Source organism: Lonchura striata, chromosome 4, assembly GCF_050655825.1.
Source record: "Lonchura striata isolate lonStrDom1 chromosome 4, ASM5065582v1, whole genome shotgun sequence".
NCBI lineage: Eukaryota > Metazoa > Chordata > Aves > Passeriformes > Estrildidae > Lonchura > Lonchura striata.
This window is the reverse complement of record NC_140706.1, coordinates 10,674,195-10,702,071: the sequence shown is the minus strand read 5'-3', so window position 1 is coordinate 10,702,071 and position 27,877 is coordinate 10,674,195. Positions and strand designations below refer to the sequence as shown.

At 39.4% G+C, this 27,877-nt stretch overlaps 2 long non-coding RNA genes across 7 annotated transcripts in view; one reads left to right on the top strand and one right to left on the bottom strand.

Annotated features, from left to right (window-relative positions):
- Window positions 1–585: 585 nt before the first annotated feature.
- LOC146767530 (uncharacterized) lies at window positions 586–25,520 on the bottom strand. The gene is made up of 2 exons (XR_014954694.1): window positions 10,946–25,520; window positions 586–2,769 (listed from the first exon to the last, which is right to left on the bottom strand). It is a non-coding gene; the product is annotated as an uncharacterized LOC146767530 (long non-coding RNA).
- The window catches only part of LOC110481881 (uncharacterized), a 15,571-nt gene continuing 13,018 nt past the window's right edge, over window positions 25,325–27,877 (top strand). For 4 of the 6 annotated variants that reach the window (XR_002467332.4, XR_002467333.4, XR_002467335.4 and 1 more), the window contains exons 1-2: window positions 25,336–25,446; window positions 25,531–25,643. This is a non-coding gene — a long non-coding RNA (uncharacterized LOC110481881). Of the gene's footprint in view, window positions 25,447–25,517; window positions 25,644–27,877 lie in introns of all 6 variants that reach the window. The other 2 variants (XR_002467336.4, XR_014954691.1) reach the window with 1 other exon arrangement.

The following is a 27,877-nucleotide window of genomic DNA, read 5'->3' as shown; positions in this document are numbered from 1 at the left end:
TACCAACGCTATTCACTTGGAAGTAAGAAAATTTGAAGTCCTAATTAGGGAATGAGATTAATAATTCATTTAGATTGTTAAAACAAGGGAAGTGACCATTCCTAGGTGACCATAAAGCACTAAGCAGGATTGGTCTCAGTCTCTTAGGGAGAATAACATTTGCTCCTGGCAGTGCCTTCAGAAGCTCTTGGAAATGGGTTGCTATCTCATTTTCTTAATTTCCTGGCTCTGTGTCCTACTTTTCAGACAGATAATTTTCCTTTTCATTAGGGATGTTATGGTAAAGGTGTAATTCATACTTCTAGGAGCTAAAGCAGTCACAGGGTTATTAATCATGGAGGCAATGTAACCTTATAAGACCCCATGGCTGGAAGGAGAGTCCATTCTCCTGACTGAAAGACAGGACAAGGCAGAGGCTGGTGGCTGCAGTTTGCTGGGAGGCAGAGCATCCACCCCTTGCACCAGAGTCTTGGCTAACCAAATGATATTTTTCCTCTTAGTGTGGTATGATTCTAATTGGAGTGAGGTACATGCCAGCAAAGAATCAAACAAGTTTGTGGCAAGCTTTGTATTGTTTCTTTTGGGTTTTTTTTAGGAGTGGCATTAAGTGTTTTTATTTGCTATCTAACTCCTCTTTTGCTGCAGAAGTTACTGTCCCTTTGACTGCAACTGGTAAATGCCACTGAAGAATATGCAAATACATAGACAATACTAGTAGCTATCATATGTGTTGACTTTTTATCTTTCTTATGGAAAAATTCATTACTTTGAAAGTTCCCAGTGTCATAATGTACAGTATCATGTATTGCTATCAGTCCATTTTCAGACCTGGTTATGCCATGGGTAAAACCTGGTTTTATATATTTAGAGCAGATGATGTCTTCATGTTTATGGATACAGGTAAAGCCCCCATAATGATTGTCTGAAATGATTAGCATATTTTATTTACTTAAATAGATGTTTAGGCTGGATTATGTGCTTTTTGTAGACTTGAAAATTTGCCTGAAAACAGATTTTTTATGTCGTTGACAGAAATATGAAGTTTACAGTGGTCTTTTTCCTTAAGAACTATCTATTCTCTTTTTCCTTCTTCTTCATAAATTTTTCACATATTTATTTTGTTTATTCAACTATATTTGACAAATTAAAAGCCCTGTCTGTGCAAGGTATGAGGACATATATGAAAACATAATTTGGAACAACTTGCTTGGGTTTTGTCAGAACAGAGGAGGAGCTGTTTTCCAAGGTTGATGCCAGGTCCGTAAATAAAGAGGAATAGTTCAGTGCTCTCATGGTAGTATGCCACTGCAGTTTTATTTTAAACTGCAATATCCCAAGCCAAATATTTCTGTTCCATCTGGAAGCCAACAGATGACCTGCCTAGGTTTTGCTGTGGTATAAGGCTCTCTTGGTGTTTTATGGGTGGGAAAAAAAAATAACCTTACCATGTAGAAATTAGGAAATTCTCAAAGCAGTACAATTGTATATTGTGGTAGCAACACCCTAACTAAGGTAAAAAGAGTTTAGAAATATTCATGGGCTACTCTACTCTATGGGAGCAGTGTGGCTCCAGCCAGAAATCTGACAGTGCTCTACTTATTTGCTTGTTGTTTGCTTGTTTTTCAAAACAAACTGCTATTCATCATCATAATTTTGAATTACACAACTTCTAGGGCTTTTCCTGGGCTGAGGTAAGAGGTGAAGAAAAATGCATTTGAAATGAACAAGTATTAAAAGTTACTTAATCCAAAGTCAGTTTACATATGGATGTAAGGTAAGAAGGATCCTTATTTTTCTGCACTGGTTTTCTGATTCTCTGCTTAGATCTCAACAGTATGGTGCAAGGTGGGCTACTTGTAAGTAACAGCATGAATTACCACATATAAAAAAGTGATAAAAATATTATCTCTCTGAAGAGTATTTTAACGGAAATACACCAAATTAGGCAAAGCAAATACTCTTATGTGTAAGTAGACAAATGTATATACATAAGTAATATGATCTTAATCACATATGTTCTTAAAATCACAAATAATCAAATGACAATCAGCAAAAATCCCCAGCCTGCTGTATCAGGCCTCTGTGCCTTTACACATTTGGAAGAGAGCATGGTATTTCAACAGACATTGCATACAGTTGATAAAGCACTTGAAAAAGGCAGCTGTAAATTATTTCTTCTAATGGCCTCAATAGACTATTTATGTTTTTTCAGGAGATGAGAATTTGAGTAGATGTGATTACCTGAGTTCAAAGAAGAAAACATTTTAACCAGGACACCTTTCCATCTACTTTTGTTTTGGCGAGGGTGATTTGTGTTCTTATTAAATCATCTAATAGCAATCAAGTGAGGAAAGACAGGAGGATAAACAAGCTGAAAATTAAACCAGAAAGCATTAAGAAAGATGTCCTTATTGTGTTTTCAGACTGCAGAATTTGGCTTTAATATTGCAGCAAGCTGGGAGGTACTTGCCTATACAAAATCAGAATCCAGCTGACTTCATTGGAGTCTGCATGGTCAGCCACTGAGCCACACACCTTCAATCCTGGAAGGGTTTACTCCCAGTCAAGAAGAAAAAAGGCGAAAATCAGAGGTGAGAACTTCTTCACCAGGGACTCTGGGAGCTCTGGATTGGAGAAGTGTCACTGCATGATAGTATTGCTGTGTTTCACTCTGGGCTGGGGAGAGAGAGGTTCTGTTGCAGCACTTGATCCTTGTTTTTCTTTTTTGTTTCAGTTTTTTTCCAGTGAGAGATTGTCCCATCTTCTCACCTAAAAAAAGGCCTTAGTAAGTGAGACAGAGTGAAAATTTAACAGGGTAGCAATCCATTTGGATTTAGGTGAAATGTGCCACTTTGAGCTTGCTAACATAAGTAAAATATGCTGTTTAGTTTGGTAACTGCAGCACTAGCAAAATTGCCCCAGCTAAGGAGAAAGAATGCAAATTTCCACACTAAAAAGATAAGAGGTAAGAAAGACTCCTCCGACCTTGAAACAGACAGTGCAGAGTGACCCAGGAGTTCTTTCTGTACTTTCTGACAAAAACTGGGTAGAAGTGTAACTAGCTGTAAGTGTAAGGCAACACGAAATCAGCATAATGAATATGCATGAACCGATCCTGAAATTCTATGCATATGGAAATTAGTTAAGGGTAAAAAAAAAAGGACTGGGAGTTCTCAGGGGTGCACATGTCCATTGAAGGGCAGTGAGTCCCCATATGAGTCCAGCACTGAAAGAAACATACCATCCCTACAAATCTTTATTGGAATTGTGGAGTTTTGATTTTTCATCCACGTTTCATAAATGAGCAATATTTTTAAGTAATGCTGTGAGAAGATACATTACATCCTTTTGTTTTATGTAAGTCTTCTTATAGTATTGGAAATTTTGGTGTTACTTGGCCTGTTTTTTCCCAGCATGTCTGTCCAATGCATAAATAACTTCCCGTGGTGAAGCAGCTGTCTTGTTAACAATGGATCATAAAGAATATGAGTTAAACACCAGTACAAATGATTATGTATTTTAGCAATTCTGTAGGGCTGCTTGTTTCTAATCTTTCCCTGTTACATTATGGGACTTACTGTTACAACAAATCATCGGAACTGGTCTTGCAATGGGAATAGTAGCCATCGACCAGATGCTCAATTGCACACCAGAGAGTTACTGAGGAGCAGGCACAAAAGGCACAAGAGCTCAAAGAGATGACTCTACTCTCAGAGCTAAGGCAAGCCACTATGGTTGTAAACTGTTGAAATACTAAAAAAACAACTAAAAGCTTTTGTATAAAAATGATTTTTTAAAAAAATTAAATAATTGTGTTGAGTTCTTGATATAAAAAGGAAAAATTAAAAACCTCCAAAACCTCCTCAAAATACAGTTTATTGTGACTGTCCCAGTTGCCTCTCATAAATGTATCAATCCCATTTCTCACTTTTATGCTCACTGGGATTCTTAAGAGACCAGTGAGCAACAGGCCATTTTGGAACTGCTATTATCAAGGGCATACATTGTTAATTCCTAAAAGAAAGGTGTTGCGTGGCATGCTCTAAATGTCATTGCTGCCACTTAGAAACTGAAGTGATTTGCATTCCTTTTAATAAATTAGGTATTTAATTACATTAGAAATGTAACCTCTAATTGAAGCACCTGCTCCCAGTGGGCATACCTCTATGATGATTTTGCATGAGCTACCTGGAGGTAGATGCATGCTGTTGCAGGAGTGGTTATCTCATTAATTGGCACTTAAACATTATTCTTGAGTATTTTTGCATCTTAATGGATCTGCCCCCAGGGTATCTCTTAGGACGGTATTTGTTTTGCTCTAGTTTGTTGCCTTTTGTTCTTGTCCTCCACTTGTGGACATTTGTGTGTCTGCACTTCTCTCTTTAAGAGCTTTTATTTTCCATGCTCTGATACCCACAGCTATCTCACAGTATATAAAGGTGGATGCAAGTTCCTGTCCATGGGTATTTCATGTAATTGGTGGTACTCTCTGGCTCTAAACCTATGTGACTATCTGAATACAGCACAGATTTTTTTAAATATCTGTAGTGTTATGAAGCTATTAGTTGAGCTCTGATACCTCAGATTGCTCTGTGTGGTAAATCATGAACCAAATGTAGAAGAGCACTTCTGAGAATGCCACATAAAATTTCATTGTATGCTGAAGTCCCATATCAGTCTGATTGTTAAAGATTTACAAACATTAAATATATTTATTTAGCACAGCCTCTTGGATAGGGTCTAGCGTAAGCAGTTATTTTCTTCTTATCTATAATTTGTTTTCATATCCATAAGAAATTTTATTTTTTGTTCTTTACCTTATGTTACTTCTTACTGTTTCTGGTCAATTTAACTCTCAAGGTGGCTGAATCAATGCATTTAAATAACTCCTGCCTGTGTTTCATATATCTAGAGAATGTTGTGAAAACACTACATTTAACTGTTGTTACTGTTTGATTGCAGATCATCAAGGTGCTGGGCATATCAGATAAAAATGACAATAATTTGTGCCAGAACAAATTGAAGAAAATCTTTAGTTTTCTTCCCTGATTTATGTTTCCAAGACTAACCCTGGATTTGCCTCCATGTTTCTGACTGGTTTTCCTGTCAGCTTCCAAGGGAAGATGCAAACCTGGTTCTCAAACCTGAACAAATGAGGCACACTCACAGCAGGCAGGAGTCTGGGGCCAATCCCTGCAGCAGCTGTGCAGTTTGGCTGCTGAAGAAGTGATGAAAGCTCTGAGGAACAGCAAAAGATATTAAGAATTGTTCAGATTTTAGGCAGTTGCAAAGGCTCACTCTTGCTCTCAAATAGTACAAAGATTTCAGCAGCACATTAAATTCTGGAATCTATGGCCTATAGTAACTTACTACAGTACCAGGCACCACAGAGAGGACCCAGGAAATAAAAGACAAAAAGACTATTTGTGTATTGTTTACAATTTAGTTTCTTCCCAAGTCCCTTAGGATTTTTTTCCTTTTATAATTATTAAACTCTCACTTCATTACTAATCTTCTGCATGCTTTTGAACTTGGTCTTTGTTCTACCTGACACTGGATAAATACACAGTGTTTGGGATATATTCCTCAGGGTTTAATTTACTTTCACCATGCTTTTCCTGGTTTTCATAGCAGAAGAAAGATGATCAGGCATTTTCCATCTAAAAAAAATCTGATATTTAAATTCAAAACAATGCTGTTTCCAGGATTAGGACTGATAACGTAAATTAGAACTGTGTGACCTTAGAAAGGTCTTATCTCTTACAGAGAACTTGAACAAGGTCCTGTTAGAGAAGTACAAATTATAACCATTTCTGGTTACTCTATTTTATAGACATGAGAACTTTCTCAGTTTCTCTGGGTGATATCCCAAGATTAATTCAGACACTTAGATATATCTATGTAGCTGATAGACCATAATATTTTTCCCTCCTCAAACCTCTCATTTTGAAAGATGAACCCTGAATTTTATATCTGAGATAAGCAGCCTATTTAATTAGTTTAGGACTCTATTACATGTGGGCGGATGAATTCTATTTGTTTTGCTGAGGTATGACAGTTCCTTTTCACATAAGCTGAGAATGCAATGCCATTAATTTTATTTCTGTAAATTGTGCCACTAAATACCTCGTTAAGTTCATTAGGAGAATAAATGAAGATGTATGGCAATACCCTTTCTGGAGGAGAAACTTCACCAAAACAATCTGGCTGCAAAATGTATGTTTGTAAACACTGGATCACATTCTCAACCATGCAGTTTCATTGACTTTGATTAATAAAGATCTGGTCTATCAGTTTTCTCTCAGATAAATACAAATGTACTCTTCCTTCTGTCTCAAAATGGCTCTCCCAGATACCAAATGCAGAAAGGAGGAGAGCTGAACCAAGGATTCCTAGCTAAGACTTCTAATGGAGGCTGTGGTATTTTCAAAAATATTAAAGAATAAACTGCATGTGGGGCTGTGAAAGAGGGGCAGCTATCTTTATGTGGGGAATTGCCTCCAAACTTCCAGGGTTTGATAGAGATGTGGGCAGAACCTCCTGCAGGGCTGTGGAATATTACAGTAAGTCTTTCTCACTCCTCATCTGCTACTACTAACTGCTTACCTTGCCTTGATAAAATAACCCCAGTATAATTGGATCAAGAGAAGGGCTCTGCTGTAGAGGTTGGTAATTCTCAAAATGTGGTGGCTTTTTCTTGATGGTCCCTGTGGACATTCTGTGGAAAACAAATTTCTCCTCTTCTGCACCGCCAGCCCAAAGTAGGTGTTGCCGCTCTTAGCACCCTTTTCATCTGTCAGACATTGCATATCTCTGCCTATCCACATTAAATTTTCTGTTAAATCCCTGTGCTGATAGAGAATAGCATTACAGAATTCAGCACAGCTGTGAGGTCACAGTGTAATGTGCATTTGGAAGACAGACATGAGCTTCAAGGTAGGAAGCTCCCAATAAACACTGCAGGGATAAATGAGCAATCTGTACATCTGTGGTGGGAAAGGAGAAGCTGTCACCTAATAATGCTGGCCATGGGAAGCTCAGGGATAGCCATGGTACTTCAGGCTGCTGGCAGGATGCCTTCTCTCAGCTGATTTCCCTCTAAGGCATCTGGCAGGGGCACCTTGTGTCTTTTGTGGGATTAAAAAAACAAAAAAAACCCAACTAAATCTTCATGCTCTACTTGATACCCTATGAGTGTGCTCCGTGTGGTTTTGCTACATGACATATGGCTTTATTATGACACTCACCTACAGTTTGGGAAGTGTCTTTTTGCTGCCTGGGACTTGTTTCTTGTCCCTCTGCCATCTGGATCTGTGACAGTTAAAATTGTGTTGGCCTGGGCTTTGTGCAGTGTTTGTTGGTGAAAAACCTCAGAGCTGAAGTTGCTCTGTTTCATCAGTAAAATCCAAAACAAATGTTCATATGGGAGAAGTGAGTTACTGCTTTGCTGAGCAGTCACAGTGATTTCCTCATGATAATTTTTGTTTTTCACAAAAAATAAGAATCTTCAAAGCTATATGACTTGTGTTAAACCTGATTTCTGTAAAGACTAATTGAATGCACTTTACCTTTCCCAAAGAACTTTTGATAGACTTCTTGTTCTCCATTTTAACTCAAATGAAAAGAAGACATTTACTTGGGCTAATTAATTTATTTTTGTTAATGAATTTTATTGACTCATCCTTCCATACTGCACTGAAATTTGAGGCATGCTGCAAATCAAGCATGGTTTGGCATACCAACAAGGCAAAAATATTTGGGGGCTGTGGGTTGGTTTTATGTCTACCATAAATAAAGGCACTTAGAAAACTGAAAGCATTGCCTGGAGGTCCCTGATTAGAGAAAAGCCCTTGTTTTCAGCCTGAGATGTGGCAGAGCTGTGTTTGTGGCACTGGCTATTTACAGCCACTTAAAGGCAGATTTATAAATAGCTTACAGAAATACTGCTTCAGTTGAACAAAACAATTTTTGTTTTTTCCAGAAGTGATGTTATAAGCCATTGAAGGCTGGGAAAATTTTTGATAAAATGTCAGAAAGAAGGAGTGGAGGAAAACTGTCTGTAACAGAAATTCAGGCAGCCATGAGGAGATATGTAAGGTCACCAGCCAGGACGCAGAATTTGGTTGCTCTTGAGTATCTGTCAAACTAGTCCAGCAGGACAACATCTCCTTGATTTAGGAGGTCAGGTGGGCAACAGTTATAGTTTGGATGTCCTGGGGTGAAAACAATTTCATTGGAGCTTCCCCAAAACTCCTGCCACTGGCAGAAGAGTTTCTGAGCATGGCTGAGCCAAAATGCCTAAGATGGGCATGAAAAGATTGAGATTGCCAGCAGAATCATCAGCTCCTTCTCTCCTAGAAGTGAGACAGCTTGTAGGGCTGCAAGAGGGTTTGGTGGGCACTTCATGTCTTTTCTACCTTTCTCAGGTACCAAGTAATAGGTAAATTATGTTTCCTTGAAGATCCAGTCAATGCAGAGATGGGTCTTGTGAAGTTGATGAGAAAAAAGGCCAAACCAAAGCAGCTACTGCTCTCAGTTAGCATTTGTGTTGGTCACTTATCCTTTTTTGCCCACGTCTTGGCCCATGATGAGCCCTGCTTGCTCCTGGCAGGTGTCTGCAGTGACTGGATGGAGGCTGTAGCTTGGTTCTGGGACCAGCAAAGTTGCCTGCAGGTGGCAAATAATGGTGGACATCTCTCCTGTACCTTTCCTCCAGGTACACTTTATGACTGAAGAATGAAAGAGGTTTGGGATATGTAAAAAGGGGGAAAATTTACATGTGATGGAAAGCAGGAGCCACAAAAGGGCCAGAGGATGGATCCTGTCTATGGAGGTTTCTGTCCTGGTGCTCTGCTGTTCTGGGAGGGGAAATACCACAATGAAAGAAGAAAAGCAATGATTTCTGTCAGGATGTCCATTTTGATAAGAACAAAAAAATTCTCAAACATGGACAGTCTAGGAGAATACTCTCTTCCTCTTCCCACCTTTAACATGGGAGACACTGATAAAATGTGAGTAGCAGCATCAGCCTGCAAAACCAGGCAAAACCGAGCCAGATGTACGGCAGAGTTTAAACCCAACTGTTGACAACAAAGGCAAACAGTACAAACCAAATGATGCTTGCTAGCATCCTACACTTCGGGCAGGTTTCCAGGCTGGGTGGGAAGTGAGCTGGAAAGTTGCCAGGCAAGTACAAAGTGCAGACGTGTCGACGAGAATCTCAGTGCTTCACTCTGCAGAGAACTTAGCAGGGTCTCCAGCAGGCACTCGGGAGGTGCTGCCTTCTCCAGCTGCTGCAAAAAGCTCCACTCTGTGCCTGCACTCAGGCATTGGCAGCAAACAAAGGTTTCCTTCTGCTGTGGGTGACCAAACCTGAAGGTATTTCAAAACTCTCCACTTTGTGACAAGATCTAAAAATGAATTCATTTCCCTGGCCCTCCTTCCTGGGTTACCTTCCCAGAACAGGGGCAGGTTCTTTTTTGACAAAGGCTTTGTGGTTTTTTGTTGTTTAAAAACCTAATTAAAATTCTTCGTGGAGGTGGATTTTTTCAGGTGGAAAGGGCATCTCTCCCCATCAGATAGTTTTGTTAAACTGAGCATCATTGTTTGGGTGAGTCTGCCTGAATGCTCATTTGGGGATGTAAACTAGCAGCTCTTGTTTCCAAATTGGTTTATATTTTGTGGAATTTCTTCCATCTGTGAGTCTTTCAAATGACATCAAATTTAAATGGTGGCATTTTGCATTTTGTCCAAATATAAATGTTTAAGCTGTTAGGTAACAAACTCAGGTCCAGAATGAAACATTTAACAGTTATCTTTTATTGAAAAAAAAAAAAAATCCCCTGAGGTAATACATTTATAATTTTATTTGTATCTAAAATTTTAACTTTCCCTTTAACCATATTTCTTTCAAACTTCCTATCTTTTCCCCCAAATGTGTATGTTTTTGGCTTTTTTTTTTTTTTTCTTGGCATTTTTTTCCCCTCGTAGTTTCTTCAGCAGAAAAATGGGCATAAAACTGTATTTGGCTAAATTTATTGCAGGGAAAGATATCAGCCTGTTACTACCTCTAGAAATCAAAGTCATGCTAGGTTATCCTCTGCATACAGCTGGCAGAATTTCAAACTTTTTCTTGCCAGGAGATGTAGTATTTGAACTTACTCATTTTCTGGGAATGTCACTTTTTCCTTACACTGCAAAGCATATGAATGCATTCCTATTTATGGAGCAAATCAGTAGTTTGCTTGAGTATTGATTAGCTAACTTCAGAATTTGCTTTAGGGAGATAAAATGTGCTGTCGGCACTTGAGTTTGTGTAAATTCCTCAGAGAAAATGCTTATGATTTTTCAAATTGTATAAATAGAGAGCTACTGAATATTTTCTCCCTAGAAGCAGCTCAAAGCCTTTGGCATGTCTGCTTTGTGACTTGAAGTCTTGATTGCCATTTAATTGCCTTTAGTGCCCCATAGCCTTTAGGTCGTCAGCATGGAACTGCTTTCATTTTATTGCTGTATAAATGGTTATAGAGATGAAGGATGGAACTAGCACTTCAACTGCATACTTCTGATTTTTTCCAGATTTTTTCATATGATGTGAGTACATTTCCAGAACATGAACTTGAAGCTTAGGAAGCAAAACCAGCAAGGGGACTGCTGTATACATATTCTGTGTATGTTTGAACCATGCAGGGATTGAATGAGTCAGTTCACAGTCACTGTGGGATTGCTTTTTCATGGCTTTTTGCTCAGACAACCATGCAAAGGTAAACAGGAATTGTTACTGATGTTTGGAAAGGTGAGAACTCTTGTCCATGTGTTGGTACTATTAGCACAGGTATGACTCCCAATCACTTCTATCATATTATAAATGTAAACATTCATCACAGAAGAAACTCTATTTAAATTACCCAGAATTTACATGAACTTAAGATCTATTAGAACTTACCTTTCTCTAGATGAAGACACAGTTGTTTCCTAATTAAAATATAGATCTAAGTTTCATCAGTAGGAATACAAGAACATTATTTTGCTTATGTGTCATTTGATTTTAACTCTGGAGGAGATGCAGTTGTTCATTGTTGGTTTAAATACAGCCATGGCTTATATGCAATATAAGGTGGGCAGGTTGGTTTGAAAATAAAAAGGATTATTTAAAAATTTCCATTAGTTCATGTGGTCTGCTTTTTATCAGCCTGAAAATATTAGTAGCTAAATTACTGCAAGAGCAGAGCCTCATTTCACTTGCACAGGTGGCTGAGAAACAGTTGGATCATGGCCTGGTATGTACAAGTTAATCAGCTAGAACAGGAGGGTCTGTCACTCCCTTCCAAAAAGAGGGATTTGGATCATCAGTGGCCTGTTGGAGATTGTTATCAAACATCATGTGCTGGCAAAGTCATTAGGCTGCTCAAAAGTGATCAGTGCTGCAGACTTTCTTTTAATCAGAGAGGCATAATTGTAGCTTCTCCACTGGCAGAAGGAAATCCGGGCTCCGAAGCTGCATTGTGTGTTTGCATTTATCTCATGCTCCTCCACTTCTTGTCGATGGAGATGTGGGAGTGGAGAACCAGAAGGTTGAAAAGTTCAAAAACATTTCAGCACAGCTTCAGGTACCTCTTCCTAGCTATGCTGAAGATATGGTCCCCTGGACATAAAAGAAAAGTATAGCCTAAATCTCTTTCTGTAGTCATTAACCAAAAGGTACCTTCACCTCTATTGGTAAATATCTGCTCTTCAAGGATTTTGGTTTAAATACAAGGCACATAAAACCTGGGCTTTTGCAAGGGATTTTAAGCCCACAAACTAAAGTCTTTGCTAAATCCCTAAATCAAGGAAAAATGAAAGGTGCCCCTAAGTCATCTCAAGGATATTAAAGTGCAAGGACAGTGACATGCAAGCAATGAATGCTCTTTAGATACCAAGTGTGTTTGTATAACTGTACAAATTTGGCTAGTAGATGGAAACACATTAAATTTCAATATAAATCAGATCTTCAAAACCACTGTTTGTTACCAAATTGAAGGATGGATTATGATGGATTAGGACTCTCTGTGAGGAGCCCCTTGTTCAAGCTGGCAGGCTGTTGCTCACCTAAACAGCTGCAATGATTTCAGTGTACAGGCTGTCTCCCCAGTGCAAGGCAAGTGCATAACCTGGTCCAAATCATAATTTATAAATCAATGAGCAGGCAAGCATATTTTCTCTGAGGACTGGCAGATGATAAGAGTTATCAGTAATTGCATGCATTTGCTTAACCCATTATTAGAGAAGGGTTATATGAAGTGGCAATGAGTTCTGTTGAGTTTTTACTCTGTTTAAACAAACTACATATAAAGCTACCACAGCCCAGATGATGCATGGTAAATCTTTAACCTTTTCCTGACATGAAAGAATCTTTTTAATAGGAAAATCCCTCTTCAGAAAGCGGAGGAATTTAAGGCAGAAAAGCACAGAGCCTGATACAATAAATAGCTTCACAGTGGGAGGATATGTAAGAAGTGTGCCTGGGATGAAAACAAAGACATCTACAAACTTTGAGAAATCCTTTCAAGAGCTGTTGGGAAAGAATAGGAAAAAGTCCAAGTCGTTTAGAGTCATCAAAAACTACAGTAGTGCTATTTTCTCAGTACCTGGAACACATGGCACTCTCTGAAAAAAACCTGTGTATTGCGTGTTGCTCTTGAAGGGCAGAGCAGAGCTGAGTCCATCACTGTGTTCTTCATCAATAGAGGCTATGAAAAAATTGTGGAAGCTGTCTTTGAATGATCACTTGCTGTTAAAATCCTTGTTAGATAAATTTAGGGAAAAGCTGAGAGTGGTATCTATTAGCCTAGCTAAAGTTTGGTTCTGTCTTTGTTTCAGGCCAAGGTTTTTTGCATATTTAGGTATTTTTTAACTCCTTTCATGGTGACTTGTGTGAAAGTTAACAGTTGAAAAACCATCCATGCGAGGGGCTTATGCAAGGGTGTCTCAGGTCATTCTGTTCTGTGAGAGTTTGAGACTCCATTGGACAAAATTTTAAACATGAAGAGAGAGAAACTGCAAAACATTGTGTAAGAGATGGCTATTTTAAAACCTCTGAATGCCATCCTGGCCTTCAGTAATAATACATAATAATAGTTATTATATAGTGAATGCTCAAAACATTTGGAGGAATGTCAAAGGAAGCATCTGTAGAAAACAAAAACACCCATCTGAGATGCTGTGGAACTTTTCACAACTCTATATTTTGCCTATATTATTTCTAGGTTGTATTTTCCTTTGTCTCTCATTTCTTAGGAAGACCTTGGCTATTTCTGGGACTCCTGAACTCACTGCTATTCCAGTCAAAGCTTACTGCAGGTTATTCATTGCCTGGGGAGTTGTGCACTCACTATTTCACAGACATTGACACTGGCACAACCCTGTGAAACAGCTTCCATAGATAAATGCACAAGAGGTGGGAGAGGAAGGGAAGAGCAGGTTAACAAAGTGGTATGGCCAAAAAGTTTTGAAATGCTTAGAAATAACATTTTGGAGATAATCTCAGGCCTCCAACAATCCCTTATACACATTCAGAGTTGATAGCTCTTTGTCTCAACCCTTATTTCAGACATAATTCCTCCTTATTGTTAAGGCTCATCTGAGGATGTGACAATGCAAAATTATGATATCAAAATTATCAAATTCTTTTACATGTTTGCTTGGACTTGATTGAATCACCAGACTTTTAGGTTTGCTTTTAAAAATCTGCTGATTTTTCCCGTTTCCACTTTCAGTAAGGTTTGGTGGGTACTTGAGTATGAATGTACCTTTGGGCTCTTCTTCATACTCCTTACATGAAGGGGGCTGGCTTCATTAACACTGATTGCTTTCTACAAGGAAGACCTATGTTTCTCCTTGCCTTTTTTCCCCAAAATAGTGATTTCAATGAGCACTTAAAGCAAAAAGGTCAGATGCACAGAATCACACAAATCACACAATAATTTGACCTGAGTAGTTGTCTACTCCAACACCCATCTCAGAGCAGAAGTCTAGCTTCAGAGGCCAGTGAGTTACTGGTTTCATATAGCTGAGTTTTGAGCATTTCCACGTTTTCACAGTTGCCTCATGTCCTTCTGTTATGCATCTTGGGAAGAGCCTGGCTCTGTGTTCTCCTAATCTCCTTTTTGGCCCTGTCTCACACTGCACCCCAGCCCCAGGCTGCCTACAGGGGAGGCTGCTCAGGTTTGTGCAGCTTCTTCCTGGTCTGGGAGCCCAGAGGTGGACACAGACTGCCAGATGTGGCCTGATCAATGCCAAAGAGGCAGCAACAACAAATTGGTTCTTTTAAGATTGTTGCATGATCCAAAACATGATTCTGTAAACAAATAAACACATAGAATAATTTTAATTACTTTTTGAACAAAACATACACATGGAAGGTTTCTAAGGAATAAAATTGTGTGGCTTTATTTACTGGCTTCCAAAGTTTGTGCTATAATATCCTTCTTTCATAGCAGGCGCAAGGTATTCTGTGATTAAAAACTAGCTAGAAGTGTGGAGATTATGATCAAAATAATTTAGGATTTGTACTTTGTCCACAAAATGCAACAAATTGAGCACTGAAGCAGGAAGCACAGCAATGGATGTGGAAGAAAGGGAAGTTTGCATGCTTGACATTATCACTGATATGACAGCAGGTCTCTAAATTCAGGCATTTATGAAATGGAGATAAAAGTAGGTGGGTTTGTTTCTGAACTTGATAATCGAATATTACAGTCACTGTCAATATTTTCCACCAAGGGCTAATGTAACCATTAATTTTTGAAATTGTCAACCTCTATGAGCAGACTGCCAGTCTGTGTAAGGATCAGAACCACTACTTAAGGGGTGTCAGTGTATTGCCTCCCTTCAGTGAGGCAGAAGTGAAGACATGTCCAAGAGTTGTCACCTGTGACTGTTCCTAATGATAGCAAATCTCACCAATCTCCTGCTGTCAAACATTTCAAATTTGAAAGCCTAAAGCTAGTGTGTAATTCCACAGGCATGAGGTCTGCAAGTGCAGGAAAGAGTCAGAAGAGTAAATATCAGAGCCACAGCTGCTCGTGTTGATTGATGGGATTGCCTTGGATCCAGCTGTCCCTATTAAAAGAGACATTATTAAAGAATATGGGCTGATAAAATGCATACTAATTTGAGCTTCCCAGAGAGTCATCATGTGTGCAGGGAGAGGAAATTCAGTGCACTACAATAGTCTGCAAATCTCTACCTGCTTTCAGCACTGTTTTCTGATCTTCTGTATTGCAGCACACACTTATCTTTTCTTCCTGTATGTTTCCCAGTGCTTTTACAGCTGCAGCAAGCCTTATGCCATTGCACAGGCATACAAAGGCTGAATGCTGCACACCAGGAGGCACAGGAAAGGATTTCTGAGCAAATTGTATGACAGATAGAAATACATCTCTGCTGCACTTTCTGCTCCTGTGGGGCACACTGCAAAGCCTGTAGATACAGTGCAAAGTTGTGTGAGCTTCTGTTTTGATCCTCATGTATCAGAAAAAAATCTACATGTGAGAAGAACATTACTATGATAGAAATTGTTTCAATTTTTGTAGCAAAAGAAGAAACTTCATAAGGGAATATCCAAATTCAAATTCATTTAAATCTGATCATGAAAGACTGGTGGAGGGCATCTGATCTCACAGGGGGGTCCAGGGGAAAGGCATGGCAGTCACCATCGTGTTTTCATGTTGGGTTTGAGAGGCATCGCTGGAAATTACCCTCGCCAGTCTGATAGGATTCCTGTGGCTAACAAAAAGGGGAACAATTCAATACAATAAACTATTTATACATCCCCAAGGCACATTTACAGATGTCCTTGGCAACATCAATTTCCAGCCTGTTAATAGCTTTAAAAGCTAAAAGCAAAACTGTAGACCTTTTCTAAGCACTAAAAAGCAGAAAATGCTGACAGACAAGTAGTGAGTAGGCAGATCCCTCTCTGCCCACCTCTGATAACAATCAAGGTGCTGTACTGTGCATTAGCTTCAGGGAATGGATTAGCCCTTTTGGCAGCCCACTATAAAGCACTTTACAGTAATCTCATTTTGAGATCTCAAAGGCATGAATCATCCAGGTCAAGTTTAAATAGAGCTTTGAGAGCCAGATTCCCATCTTGCTTGTGCCACCATGAATAGAGGGTTGTTGCTGTTAGTGTTGTCACACAAACGTGTACCATCAGCGTGCAGGTAATCAGAACTGGGCCCTAAGGGTGAAAAATTGGAATGCTTTTAAAAATTAGCTGAGGGAGGAAGTATGGCTTTCTATATATAACAGTAAAGAAACTTCTAACACCAAATGAGAACATTTTTTTACAATAAAGTTAATGGTTCAATTTCAGCTAAATATTTAAGGCCTTCACTGGAGAGGTTCCTGCTTCTCCACTGAGATCACTGGGACTCTGCAAGCATTTCACTGCAGACTTGAACATCCCATCACATAAACCCATGCACACCTGGCTTGGGATGAGGTCTCTTACTTCTGCTCATTTCTTGTTAGTACGAGGAAGAGGCAGCAGATAGGAAAGGTGGCAGACTGGGTGGATAAATTTCTTTATCCAGCAAATGTCTTGCTCTCAACTGGCTTCTGAGGGACCACAGAAAGGGTTGAAGTAGCAATGGGGAGCTGTTCTTGGGGGGCCATGTAGGCAGCATCTTTGGCATTTTCCTCATTTGTCAGCTCTGTGAATACACTGCAGGCTGCATCTTCAGGAGACATACATTTTTCAGTTTTGCATCATTTAAATGAGATCTGATTCTGATCACTGAGCTGATTCTCAGACACAAATATTTAGGGTGAAAGACCTTAGTACTTCAGCCTCTTCAGACCTGCTCTAAGTGTCAGGACACATGTTAATGCATTTTTGAGGCAGCTGACCCTGTGGCCTCTCTCCCTTCTCATCTCTGCCTTTCTATTTAAATTGTTTGCACTTTTCCCATTTGTCAGTACCTGGCAGGCAGAACAGGTTTATTCCACTGCTAATGCAAGGATTTCTTGAAGAGTTGCACAAGGCTTTTTCTCTGCAAAATGCTTATTTAATCTGTCCACCCTTTTCTACAAATTTGCTTTGGAAAGCATGTGCTTAAAATCTGCCTGGATTTCATGAGCTTCAAATGCAGAGGATGTAACCAGCATCCAGAAATCTGAAATTGAGCCAGACAGTGCACTGTCCAGTGTCCTGGAAAAAAATCAGCATGGCTCAGGGGAGCTTGCAGAGGTCAGGTAGTCTCTGCCCTGTCTTGCAGCAAGCTCAGCTCTTCCTGTAACATTTGTGACAAATCTACCCTACCCACAAGAAATCGGTGGGGGAGATTCTACTACCTCCTGAAGCAAGCAGGTCTTGTATGCACTTGTTCTCATTTGCCCTTTAACAGGCAACAGCCCTGAGAAGTTGGACAGGTCTGAAACCACAGGATCCCCAGTGTGACTCCTCTTGCCATGAAGACAGTTTTTGTCTGCACTGGATAATTCTTTTTGGAAGTTGTATGGGTCTGGATTCAAATACCAAGTAGAACCTTTGAACTTGAGCACAATATGAAGAGGGTGTCCCAGTGATTCTGAGCCCAAAATACTTGGAAGGCAAACTTATAGAAGGTGAATTTCTGCAAATACCAGTCAAGATCAGATTCCAGGGTTATAAGACATCTGGCTGCACGGTGGGGAGCCTGTCAGTCCTGTGAAATGCAGCTTCTAGGCTCTGCCACAGGTAGTGCAGGCAAGGTGGTGGAAGGGCAGCTTTACCTTGCAAGGCTGAATCAAACCAGTGTGTTTCTGCTAAAAATGAAAATGATTTAATGCATATTCATAGAATCATAGACTCATTACAGTCCAAAAAGACTTCCAAGATCATCAAGGCCAACCTTCATGTAGAGGGCAATAGGTCCTATTAAAAATTGCTAACCAGCCTTTGAGGAAACCACCCTCCCACCATGTGTTTATCAGATATGCTAACCCTTTCCCCAAAAAATGCCTGACAGGTGCTTTTGCATGGATTTGCTGGGTCACAGCATAGATGCAAGATTCTTTTAGGTCATTTGTCAAGAACATTTCTGTTTGTGTTTTCTTGTAGAAGGCCTCTGTGTGGACAGACTCCCGTCTGAAAGATTGCCAGACAAAAGCCTTTCTGCAGGTAGATTTTTTCTAGGAAGTGATGTAAGAAATGGGGGAAATTACTGATCTTTGTATGTGTGTACAGTTTTGTGATAGTACACCTCTTATTGCCTGCAATATAATAATCAGCCTGTAATAACATAATCAGCTTTCATTATGATTAATACTCTTCTGCTGAAGAAATAAGCTGCCTACACAGACATTCTGGGGAGCAGCTCATCCAGTGGGTTCACAGCTCTGAGGTTCACTCCCCAAGAACTTCAGAGAAGTTAGGCCTTTTTAGTTTGTCTGTTTTACAGCCACAACACAAATATTTACATTCTACACATTCTCTGATGCTTCTGTCAATGTCTTCACCAGGACTGACAATGTTTTTTGCAAAAGTTAAAAGGAGAGCTATAGCAAAAGCTTTTGCCTCTGGTAATAAACACTGCTGCAAGCAGCGCTGCTACTCAGCTGCCATTCAAGCCCAGGGTTATGAGGAGTGTTTGCAGAAAAATGCGCCCAGAATGGGAAAGCATTTTCTTTTCTGCTTACATTTTGTTCCCTCTCTCAACACTTGGAATTTAAATGCTTCAGTCAGGGGTTCTTTTTGTTTTGCTGGAAAATTTTAATCTTCCCCCCCCCCCCCCCCAGAAGCCTACATCATCTACAAAACCACAAGTGCTTTTTTACAAAAGATGGAAGGCAAAGCTATTCTGTCTGATGCTTGGGCAAGTGGAAGCACAAACAAAAGCTGTTCAACTACAAAAAATGAATTGAAAGTGAAGGCAGGAGACATCTTAGCAGAGTGCAGACAACTCAGGATGGAGACACGATGCTCTTTACCAGGCAATTGTCACAAGATGTTCCCTCTCTGCAGACGTGGAGAGACAGAGATGCAGCTGTTGGGCAGGCTCAGCTTCATCCTCACCACCTTCATCCCCAGCAACAGAAAACATGCTCTTAAAATATACACATTCACCATTTCTCCAGCAAAGGATGTCTGTGTTCATTTATCTAAGATCCCTTTTAAGTAGTTCAGCTCCTTTCTGGAGGATATCAAGGGTCCCTTGTCCAGCATCTCACAAAGCACCAGCAAGGAGTACCTGGGTGGTGGTTGTTGGCTGTTCATATGAAAGCTTGTACTCATGAAAGGGGCAGAGAAGCAAGAAGGTAAGATCAAGAAAATATCAAGAACACATGGATGTACCATGAAAATGACTGCAAGCACTCAGGGTAGATTTCAGAACCCCAGCTAAATAATTCACTGACAAGTTGGTGTCTCTTCCTGAATGAGGTGTTTAAAAGGCTGCTAAAGTTAATGGAGGTGAGAGGGCTGCACAGCTGGACAGACAGAGGTGTTGAGGGAAAGCTCCATTTGCCATGGAGCTTCTCTGCCAGAAAAGGCTGGTGGGTCACAGTCTAAGCCACTTCACCTGTTAGTTGAATTTTTGCCACGTATTTCATTCTCCTCTTCCCCTTTCAGTTTTAATTTGATATGGTTTAGTAAGTACACAGCTGGAATGGATTGGAGGCCTACAAATACAACTTCTGCTATCAGCTGACTACACTGCTACATCACCAAACTTTAAGAGTTTGCTGTGGATCCTCCTATAGTATGTGAATCATGTTTTGAGGCAAAGATGTTTTCCATATGCAGCATTCCACCGGAAAAATATGCTATTCACCAGCCTGTTTGGTTACTTGCCTGTGACTGAGCATATACACTTTCATTTTGTAACTGATTGTACTTCTCAATGTGATCCATAATGAGAAATGCTGCTTAGATATTTAGAATGAAGAGAATGGATCCACCCAGTACCCAAAATCAGGCCTGTATTAGGTGAATACTTGCTTTGCTTACCAGAAACAGTGTGTTACAGAGTCCTGGAAGATGTGTCCCTCACTGGGAAATGCTCTCAAAGTAATTGCAAGAGCCTTTTATACATCCCACAATTGTTTTCTTTTAGTGTTCTCTAGCCTAAAAAACTGCAATTCTGTCAACTACCCCTGAGAAGCCTTTTTCCTTGGGCTCTGATTATCCTTATCACTCTCTGATTTGTATTCCAGTGTTCCCATCTTTCTCTAATGATCATATTCTGGATGAAAGGCAGGATTACCACTGAGACCATGCCAAAGCTGGAGGGAAGGTGAGGATTACTTCACATCTTGCATAAAACCCACCTGCTTCTAAATGTCAGAAAGAGGTAGGTAGAAACAGTGCAGGTGTGTGACACTGCAAACCCTTCAATTTGCAGATCTGAACCTTTTCTCCAAAACTTAATTTCATCCAGCAGTTTTCAATCTTCTATTTGTGCAGCTGACTATTCCTACCTTTTCACCTGTCCTTGCCAAAGTGCATCCTATTTATTTCAGACTCCATCTGATGAATTTTAATTCTACACCTGTGGAGCTTGAAACTCACATTAAACTTCAGATTGTATACAGGTCTTTTATGAGGCATTAATGGGAATGCTGAGGAGTGCCAGACACGGGACAGATTTTTGCAGGAAGCCACAGGACATCCTTCTAGTTTGTCAGTGAACACTGATCACTCTTGGCATTAGGTTTTCAGGCAATTGTATATAGCTTCTAACAATTTCAGCTAGAGCAATCATTTAGGAAAAAAAAAACCTCTAGGAGAGTATTTAAGCTACTTTAAAACCTTACTGTTAGACAGCAAAATGCCTCCTATTTACCCACATGCTGCTCAGGAGAGCAGTCAGGCACTTTTTGCTATTAATGGCAGTACTAGCTTAGGAAACTGAGCCTAGGACCCCTAATCTACAGGATATTCCTCAACCTAATTCACATAAAATGTCAAATTAGTAGGTTTTTATGGTCTTTAAGGTAAAAATGCAGCATATCACATCTATTTATTTTAAGTGTTTTGGATCTATTTTTGCATAAAATGCATTGTTTGATGTCAATTGGCCTTGAGATATTCATGATGAGGTTGCTGGCTTTTTAGAGGCTTGTAAAATTGTTTTTTTGTTGCAGTATTTTGAGTGTTAGGGCTAGCCTGACAAGGTTAATGTTCTGGCATTTCTGCCTTCCTACTCCACCCACTTAAAAAAAATGGATATGCAACATCCTCTTTCCAAGGTTTCTGTTTTCACCTGTCCCCCATAATTCTCAAAAGCAATACTTGTGAACTGCCTGAGACTGCACCACTCAGTTCTTGATGCATGTCAGAGTGAGTGCCTTTGGGTCAGTCTGAGCCAGGAAATGCTATTTAGAGAAATGTAGTATAATTTAGGCAGCAAATAAATCTGGAGTTCATCTATTGCAGTCCCAGCTCACAGGGACAACTTGAACTTACGTAAGTATTTTCTGGGTTTTTTTGGTTGGTTTTGGTTTTTTTTGTGTTTTTTTTTTTTTTTTAACTATCTTATTCAAGCTTAAGCACTGTCTTTTTTATTATTAAGGTTAATAGTTGTAGTTACTTGATTACAGAGAAGACTAAACAAGATAGAGAACCAGAAAGTTGTGCATTAGCTTTTCAGTCTAACAGTGATGAACCAGGTCCTTTCATCTTCTTTTGAAGACTGTGTTTGTTGAATATTTCCCTGTTTCTGTCTGCCTATTTGTCAAGAGAAGGAAATCAAGTAGCTTCTGGGTTTGTTTGGGCCTTTATGGCCAGGTTTTGGTAGCAGGGGAGATACAGGGGTGGCTTTTGTGAGAAGCTGCCAGAAGCTTCCCCCATGGCCAGCAGGGCAAACACAGAAGAGTGACCCACACTGGGTCCAAGAGGGAAGAGTGACCCACATTGCAGCAGTTTTGGGAGGGCTGATGCCTGGGTGATGGACCCACATTGGAGATGTTCATGGGGGACTCTCTCCCATGGGAGGGAGCAGGGACACAACTCCTCTCCCTGAGCACAGCAGGAACTGTGTGATGAACAGACCAAAACCCCCATCCCTGTCTCTGTGTACTTCTGGGGGGAGGAGGTAGAGCTGGGAATGAGGGAGGGCTGAGGGGAAATTTTGTTAAGGTATTAGTTCTCATTATCATGCTCTGATTTTGTCAGTAATAAATTCAATTAATATTACTAATTCAAGTCTGCTCTGCCTGTGATGGAATTTGGCGAGTGATCTCTCCCAGCCCTTATCTCAACCTATGAAACTTTCATTATTATTTTCTCTCCCTTGCAGGGTTGCAGAGGGGAGGGGTAGAGGAACTTTAGTGTGTGCCTGAAATCCAGCCAGGGTTAACCCACTACACATCTACATAATCCAGTAACTATCTTACATTCCTCTTGACTCACTTTCCTCCTGACTATCTTGAACTAACAAAACAATATTTTCATGACATTCAGAGATTAAAAGTGTTTAGAAGTGCAGCTGAACTATTTTCAATAGTGGTAATTCCTATTTCACTCCATATTTGTTTCTTGAAGGAAAAATTATTGAACAATTCACATTCTCTTCAATGCAAAGAGAGCTGCCACTTCACTTATATACTTCATTAGGAACCTTACTGCTTATTCTTGCTAATTTTCCCTTTCTACATTGCTACTCAATGCAGACCCAAAAACTGTGTTAAGAACATGTCTCCCAAAAAAAGTCTGGCCATAAAACTCAAGTAATTTTTAACTGGAGTAGCTTTAGAACTAGAAATGGTTTTCAATATTTATCTATATTTGGGTTTGATGCACTGGTAGCTCTTAATCTGTTTAAATCTACAACATAGAAGTAATTTTCCCAGAATGACTAAAAAAACCCAAAAATCCCTCATTTCTCCCTTTCATCAGAAAAGAGTTATTTCCAGGTCTATCACCTTCTGACACAGACACTATAATAGCAAATATTATTTGTATTAACCTCTTTAATATGATAGAAAAGAGTGTTACAGTGTAGAGTTTATAAGCTCTTTCTCAGGTTTATTCTCTTTCAGAAATAAATCAATATAATTTCTAGTGATTTGATTTTGAATGATGTCTCTGGGCATTATCTTTATTAATGGAATGTATTATCACTGGCATTGATTTCTGCTTGGGAAAGGAGGCTGGCACACAGTCTGCACTGCTCTGGGTGTCTCCTGGGAATGGCACCACTCTGACCTGTAGGCAGCTGATGCACACCCCCAGAGGAGTGAGTTAACACTTCTGCTGGTATGGAGCTGAACCAGCTGACACGAGCCCTTGGCAAAAGTCTCAGAGCTGAATTTAAAGTGCACTTGTGTGTCTAAGTGTTTGTGCAAATGCTGATATTTTCTCAGTTGTGGTTTCTAAAGCCCAGAGAATGTGTCTAGACTAATCACTGAGATGTGCAAGTGAATTTAAAGCAAACTAGCATGCAAAGATAGGATTTTGAGTCCTGAAAGCAATAGAGCTGTGCTAAAATTGCATTATACAGGAATAAATAATACTGTTTCTCTACAAGGCAGTTTCCCTGGTGTGAGTCTTTGCTGGCAGGGTCGTGGCTGCTGGAGCTGTAGGTGGCTGAGAGTGGGGCTGAGCCCCTGCTCTGCTCTACTGCCCACTGTGAGCTCATGGAGCCAGTGGGGTCAGATCATGATTACAGATATTTCTGTTTATGAGAGCTGGGGATTTTCAAAATAGCTCTTGATGAAAACACAGAGTTACTTTTGGATTTTTTGTCAATGAGACTTCACTTGTGGCTAAAATCTTCTTTAAAAGTGCTGCTTCTTGGGCAGTATTATTAAAAAAGAACATGAATTAGGACTTGACACACCTCTGAAATACTGAGTGTTTGCAAATGCATCAAATAACCCTGCCCGTTCAGGAGATGTGGCATGTTTGTGTGCTTCAAATCCCTCTTACTTCAGCATAATCATGTGTTCAGTGATACATTTTCATGTCTCACAGAATAAACACAAAAGCTTTTCCATTTAAACAAATCACTTTCTGTTACATGGGCATTCAAAGTAATTTACCTGTACATCTATAAAGCAAGTGCAATAAATACATTTGTCTTGTATTTGGATTCAGCTCCACAGAATAATTTTCTCTTTTCAGCTAAGCAAAAATACGAAAGATGACTAGAAGTGAATGTTGCAATATTGCATTGTGCCAAATTCATTCAATTCAATTTTCTAAGGGAAAATATTGTGACATCAGTATTCAACTCCATGCCTTGGAGTGCTATGCATGGAGTGCTATTCTGTACATGTATAGAATTGGGTTTTTTTCTTGTAAGAGATGAAAATGCAGCTACGTTCAAATCTTAATAGTTCTTGTTGAAAATACTTTTTTCCCCTCCTCTTTCTTATTTTTCCTTCTTACTTCTTTCTTCCTTCATCCTTTTCTCTTACCCCTTTTCCTCTTTTATATCTTCTTTCTTTTTTTTTTTTCCCCCTTAAACAGAATGCAAGAATGAACATTATAACGGCCAGTTATGAGCCTTATAACTGCCAGTAAAATATGGAATAAAAGGAAAGAAATTCACAGAAAATGCCATTATCAAATGGTCATGTATGCCAAAGACCAGGGAACACTTCAGTTTGGAAAACATGCAGAGACAGGAGAGCAAGGTTGTGATTTTAAAGTGATGTCACTTTGCTTGTGAAATAAATGCACAAAACTGCGCATAGATTTACACTAGTAAAAGCTTCATGACTTTGTTCTATACTGCAGGACTGTGTTTTTCCCCCTACTCACTCACTGCTTCCTAGTAGTTAAAACAGACAATTTTTTACTACAAGGTTTCATTTACTCCAATTTTTAAGGTGAATAAAAGCATCGAAAAAAAGTAGCACGAAATAAGTCTTAAAGCATTAAAATCCAATATTCCTTATGTGTTGAAGAAAGCTCAGTTACAGACATCCATAGGTGGATAAATGTACCTGAATGCACTATTGTGGTCATGCTTGTGCAGTGAGCACTCAATGCAGCTCTGCACAAAAATGAATCCAATGCTTTATTCAAAACTCTGCAAATCAAATCAATTGATTGTTGGTTATCCCCAAAATTTCTGAGAATATAGTCCAGTTTGGAATAAGTAGCTGTAAAAATCTTAAGGCTTCAAGAACTGATCTGGAGTGCCAAGCTCCCATCAAATGTATAACTGGGGAAATAAAGTTGAATCTTTGTAAAAATATCTTACAAACTGTATTGTAGCTATGGCAAAAAAAAAAAGGCTCTGTCAGATATTTTGCCTATGAGGAAAGTGGGCCAATTTCTGCAGTTGAAGAAGCCCTTAGAAAGCTCTTTAAAAATGAGGCCAAATTCTTCTGCTACAAAGCAAGTGCAATGCTCACTGGTTTTAGAATGCTGCTCATGTTGTGCAGTTGGAGAAGTGACGTGATCCAAATAAAAAGAAATAGATCAGCTTTTTTCTGTGATAGTACTGACACATCAACTGGAGCTCATGGGTGAGTGTACAATGATGCAAACTTTTAAGCTATTCAACTGACTATTCAATATAACTTTTAATACTTTATAGTGTTTGATTTCAGACTTCATCTTTCTACCTTATGCTGTGCCATTTCTCAAGTTTTACAGAAATGGCAATGAAGTTTTGGAGGAAGAGGAATCTCGCTCTGTGACTGCAGCTTCTGCTTTCCAAAATGTAAGTTTTTTGCCTTGGAATAAGGCCAAGGTACACAGTATCTACACAAAGATTTCCAACTTTCTTCTAGAGAAACTCTTACATGTTTTCAGAAGTGAAAATATGAAGTGAGATTTTAATGACAGAATATGATTCTGAATTTGTGTGAAATGTCTTATTCCATGTAGCTGTAATGTAGATTGTGTATGCTACCATTCAAGGTATACATTCACCCTTATTCTCAAAGAATGGACAGTTCAAAAAAAATTTTTACTCTCAGGAATACTAGGTTTTTCTAGCCAACAGTCGTCTGCAGTTTCTACTCTATTGTTGGATTCCTGTGATAATTTTTATTTACCTGTGTCAGAAAGTTCTCATTTGAATGGCTTGTCTTCAGTCGGCTCTGGCTGCTGGCACTGGTGACATCCTTGATGAGTGCTGAGAATGCCACAGTCTATATAAAAACATTTTGGAAGAATTGACAGTCATGAAAGACAGACATTTTTGTCATTTTATACAATGGAAGTTAAAAGATTTTTTAATATCAAAACAAACACAAATGAACGGAAACCCAGACCCACCCCTCCCCCCCAAAAAAAAAACCCAAACCGAAATAATTATATTGGCATAAGTGCATTAATGCATTTTAATATAATACTTTGATAAATAAACTAAAATGTGCAGTTATTTGTTTTCCAATATACATACAAAAAAAGGGTTTTTTAGAGGTATTGATACATTATTACAAATGAGATGCTGGGAGAAGTCTCAATCAGATAAATTTACCAGGCAGGTAAAGTGTCCACCTCCTATGTTGCTGATGTTCAATAACATGCTCTTCCATCTGTCTCTCATCTATGTAAGCTGTTATTTAGGAATAGCTATTGTCTTTTAAATTAATGAATTTTGTCCTTATTGCAGCTATCAAATTTAAGCAAGTCCTTTGTAATCACTGAAACATCAAACTTTCGACTTGGCAGTGTGTAACCAAAACTCAGACAAAAGCACACCAGAACAAGATTAAAATTAGCAGGTAAAAGCTCAGGTATTTCTGAATCTCAGAATATTTGTAGCAGGGCTGCTTTAAAATCTACCACCAGCAGTCAAGTGCATTCCTCAGTCCTGATGCACTTTATCTCCTCAGCAGTCTGCCCTGCTACTCACAGCTGATGCTTGCATTTGCTTTTCGTAAGAGTTTACCTCCAGTCCAAAGTCTTGCCCTTGCCTTCACGAGACTCCAGGCAGTATTCACCAGACCAGCTGTAGACTCCTACATCTGAGTGAGTCAACACAGGCTCACTGCACTGTCAGAGAAGAGAAATAGGTGCTTGGTGACATAAATCTCATCCTGAGGTCAGCGCCTAAAATAGAGCCGAAAATTCTTGCCCAGCAGTGCTTATTTCTTTCTCTGTGGACCATATTTGGGTAAGATGAATTCCACCCACGCACAACTGAACTTCTGCAGCAGAGGGAAAAAGTGGTCTGCAGACTCTAAATACTATCTAGATTATTACAGAAGACACCCTACTGCAAATATTTCCCCTGCTGGGACTGACTAAGTGAGCAGACAAGTGAGGAACACGCTACAAGACCTAATGAACGCTGGAGGAGGTGCTGGCTGCAGGGAGAGCTGGGTGTGAATGTACAGGACGTGGCAATGCAGGGGGAGATATGAGCCCAAATGCTTTTCCCAATTTGGTAATCTGCCATGCAGCTCTTACTTTATCTAAGCATGAATGTACTCCTGTTCAATGTAAAGGCTATATTTAATCAGCCTGTGACATCGGCATCCTACTCCTTTTCTCAGAACAATTAAAATATTTCATATTAAATCAGTGCATATGTTGTTCCTGGTTATCTCTGAGATCACTTAGTACTCCATATGATCTGAAAATAACTGCTTGAGACATTACAACTGCTGATTTTCATGGCACAGAGTCCTGCTGAGAAAGAGAATTTTCACATAAAATCTTTTGCTTTTAGGAATTGGTTCCCTGTCAAGTCTGCCAGAGAGTGTTTTCTGATTTCTGTGGCAATCACAATATGCTTAGTGATAATTTTTCTCTATACTATCATTTGTCAAGAAGAGATGGATGTTCCTGGATCTCCTCTGAGGAATTTCAAAAGCCAATACATAGGGAATTTCCTTTCTTACCTAAACAGCTTCTGGTTACAAAAAGGGGTATTACTATTTTTTGCACATCAGCTAGGGGCCTTTCATAAAAGTATGTTGCTGTTTATGAAAACATGTCTGT